We start from the raw sequence: 4,389 nt of genomic DNA on the forward strand, positions 1-4,389 counted from the left end.
GATCATTTTTATTTTTTAGGTGCTTCTGAGTTACATTGATACCATCTTCAACATTCTAGGCCATAACTTCAATTTTCATCCCATTAATATCAACATTCTCTATAAGAAGGATCTTTTGATGGTTCAGGCTAGGAGATACCAAAATTTGTATGGGATTACCTTCATACAATCTATGATGTGAAGAAACCTATGGAGCTATAGCCATTGAAACTTTTCTTTGAATACCAACTTGAGAATAATCAATAGAAATGCTTCCCTCTAGGAATAAAGGATTAAAGTAAACATATTCTTCATAGAGGAAATTACCATTCAAGGATTTTGAGCACAAGCTTGGAGTAAATACATCATAAGAGCTTCCTTCATCAAATTCCTCCATAAGATTCCCTATTAAATCATTACTTCTTTTATCATGGTTATTCTTCTTATAAAAGATCTTTGACATAGGATTTTCTATTTGATGGGAAGGCTCAAAAAGAGGACTTTTTTTTACCTTTGAGTGATCTACAGGATTTGAATTGCACTTCCATTGGATTAGAGGAACTTTTCGCCACATTCATACAACTTTAATTTTCAATATGTTCAATGACATCTATGTCCTTTTGAATCATTGATTCTTTTCCAAGACATCTTTCATGAAATGTGAAAGGTTGGCATTCTTGTTGCATGCATGATAAAGAATGAAGGCTAGATGGATCATCTTCTTCTCCTTGAAGCTGATTTTTAGCTTTTTCATCAATCATCTTTTAATCACAACTTCATCAATGTCATCAAATGTAAAGGTCTCCATTTCCATAGGGGAGGTAGATACTTGTAGAGTTTCATTGGTGCTTTTGTCTCTATTAATGGTAGTGGTTTTAGATTGTGCTAGAACATCTGGAGTAATGATGTCATCAATAGATTCACCACCTTGAATGATCATAGAAGGATGAACAAGAAGATCCTCTCCACATAGGAAGCCATCATCTAAAGCATTAAGGCACCAAGTAGGAATAAAAGTAGTATGAAATTCACCTCGACCCACATTTCCTCATCTTGAACCATATGTTGTGTAGTTTCTTGAGATTTTGATATTTCTTTTTCTTCCACATTAGGATCGAGATTATTGAATACTTTCTCTTGTGTTTGGTAATTTTGACAGTGATGCCTTGATACATTAATAGACCCTTCTTCTCCTATACACTCCATTTCTTGGCCATATCCTTGATTAGACGTAGAATCCTCATCTTCTTTCATGCATGAAGAATTAGATGAATCCTTTCTAACATTTGGATCGAGAGATGTTCTATTATCAAGAAAATAATTCTTGCATGGGTCTTCTTTCACAAGTTCTCATAGTGTTTGAAGTAAAGAAGGATGTACTTTCTTAGGATCTAGGTGTGCATTTCCTTAGAAGCTTTTAAGAAACTCAACTTGATTAGGATCAATGGAAGCATGATTTTGATGAGAAATAGGTGCAAGTGTTGGGACACTTTTTTGACCACCATTATCCATCCTTGAGTCACATGAATCATTTTTTTGATCAAAGGCTTCCTTATAATCACATGTTGAACTTTTTTTTGAAAATGATTTAGGCTTGTGAGAGAAAAATTGATTATCTTTACCATCTTCTTCATCTATCTTTTGCAAAGTCTAGAGCAAAGATGGATGAATCTTTTCTAGATCTAGTTTCCACCCACCATAGAAACTCTTGAAGAAGATAGCTTGCTTAGGATCAATGGAAATCTGATTTTGTTGAGAGATAGGTGAATGAGAGACATCCCCATCATTCTTCATTGCTGATTTAGATGAAAGAAATTTTTCAAAAAGACCTTTATCTTTATACATTGAACTTTTTTCAAATAAAGAATCATGATCATGAGAAAGAAACACATAATCCTTTCCATCATCTCCTTCAATCTTTAGAAAAATTTGAAGTAAGTGGGGATGAACAATTTTAGGATCTAGCTTCATGCTACCATAGAAATTCTTCAAGAATTCAGCTTGCAAAGTCTCATCAGGAATATGTTTCTTAGGATATGAAAAGTATTCATCCTCTCCATCCTCCAATAGCCAACCTCTTTGGATCTCATCTAGCTACTCAATATCCATGGATGTCATTTGATTATCTTCCAACTATGTTGCTAACTCCTCATTTATCTCAAAAGCCCCACCAGGATATTCACATATCAATAAGAAATAAATAAGACTTAAGAAATAAATAAGAATTAATCTATGATGGCATTTGGTAAACTAGTAACTTTTTAGTAACTTTTTAAAATAAATTGTTGGAAGACTATGGTTGATAGAGTATATAGCTGCTAATTTTACTGGAGGGACAATTCTTGTGTTATTCAAATTGCCTTACCATACCTTCAATTTTTATGTACTTTTTAGAATATCCCTACCATAAATTGGTACATGTAAAGAGAAAAATATAAGAGTACAAAAAGAAAGGAATATAAAATAAATTACTTAATAGAAAAAGACAAATATTAGAGATGAAAAAAAAAAAAACACATTTTTTTCATATATGAGAAGAACCCACCTAAAACAAAATGAGAAAACCAAAAGAAAAAGTCTAGAAATGAATGTGTCGATAGTACATTGGGTCAATTATTTTATAAATGAGACAATTGTGTAATAGGAAAGCATTAAGTCCTTATTAGAATATTTCAACAAGTATAATTTAAAGGAAACATAAATGGGTTACAAATATTTTGTGTGAGATAAAAGAGAATAAGATGGATCAAACACTTGCAAGAAAAGAGAATAACATAAACAATACTTGTAGCTTGAGAAGACATATATTAAATGGAATCAAATGGTTAATACAATGTATCCAAATATTACAACAAGCATATAGTAACATATAGTATATTTTAGTACATTAATAAGCATTTCCATTAGAATTGTACCTAATGTACATAAAATCTAGATTAATTTTTTTGACTAAATTTTAGAGATTAATCGATTTTGGTGGTGTGATCTCATAGACATGAAGTTTCTTGAGATTAACTTCATTTGCACTGAAGAGAATCAAGAGAGGGGCAAAATTGTTCTTTGTGATGATATTTTGAATAGACAATTCTAAAGTACTTTTTTAAGAAATCTAATGCCAATAATAAAGATAATACACAAATTGATATTTTTGGGAAGATTCATGTTATTTTTATTTTGGGGAAACTTGATTAATTTCCAACTGAAAATTAATAGTGTAAGTGTTTTTTATAAAGTTTTTTGTCAGCGTAATAGAAATGTATGAGTGAGAAGGAAGACTTTTCATGTATATATTTGTCAATTGGAAATTGAAATTTCTAGAAGCATACAACAATAGGGTAAACATATGAAAAAGAACACAATACTCATTGTAATGTATAATATTTTCCATTTTCACAATAGTTAGCCTGGCTCACCACGTATAATATTTATCATCATGCAAAACTATGAGGAATCAAGGTGATTGTGCATTATAATTTTGATAGGTGAATGATTATCTATTATATACTAAATATGGAACAGACATTATAGTTTAATTTTGATGAGAGCTATATATGCTATGTAGATTCTACTAAAGACCGGATAAAGAACTATCCTATGTTATTCATTCAATCTATATAACTTTATCGTGAATAATGCTACCTAGATTCTAACAAGGTGAGCTATAGAACTATGAAGTGTAAATCGATGAATCTACATAACTTAATTTTAAAATTAAGATGAACACATTTATATTAAGTGATGAGAGTCATTCATGTTCTATTTTATTTAATATGTATTCTTTTGGGTTTGCCCTAGTACCCACTTTTATATGTAATAATATTGTATTTCCTCACAATTATTTGAACTTTAACCTTGAGATATAATGTCCAGCATGTTGTTGGAGGAGACCACGAGCATCTAGTCACCCATAGGTACATTTACTCACAAATTAATTCAAACTATGAAAATCATTAAAGTGTTAGCTTTTTATAAATAATGTTTAGACTATAAAATAACAAGGAAGGCTTAATTAAAAATAATAGCTTAGAAACTTAATACTGTAATTCTATACTAGTTTAAGGTAAACCCTAAATTAAATGGAACTATAAACTTTACAAGTTTCACATTGTGAAAGTATGAGTTTTTATACACAGTAAGAATTGCATTTCATGTAAAATTGTGTACTATTTTAATTGATTATTTAAAAAATATTCATCTCCTTTAAACGTGATTGAAAAACATGATAACATTAAGTTGATTACTTGTCAAAGACAGATTGGAGAAAGTAAAGTTTATTCTATATAGAATAGATTTGACCGAAATAGTCATTCAAACTCCATTAAATTTATCCTATCAAAATATGCATAAGTGCCTCTTAGATATCCATTGGAACAAAGACGTGAAACCATTTAAAAGTTAATTAAGATTTTG

Source organism: Cupressus sempervirens, chromosome 5, assembly GCF_028749045.1.
Source record: "Cupressus sempervirens isolate cs-2001-9-10 chromosome 5, ASM2874904v1, whole genome shotgun sequence".
Classification (NCBI taxonomy): Eukaryota; Viridiplantae; Streptophyta; class Pinopsida; order Cupressales; family Cupressaceae; genus Cupressus; species Cupressus sempervirens.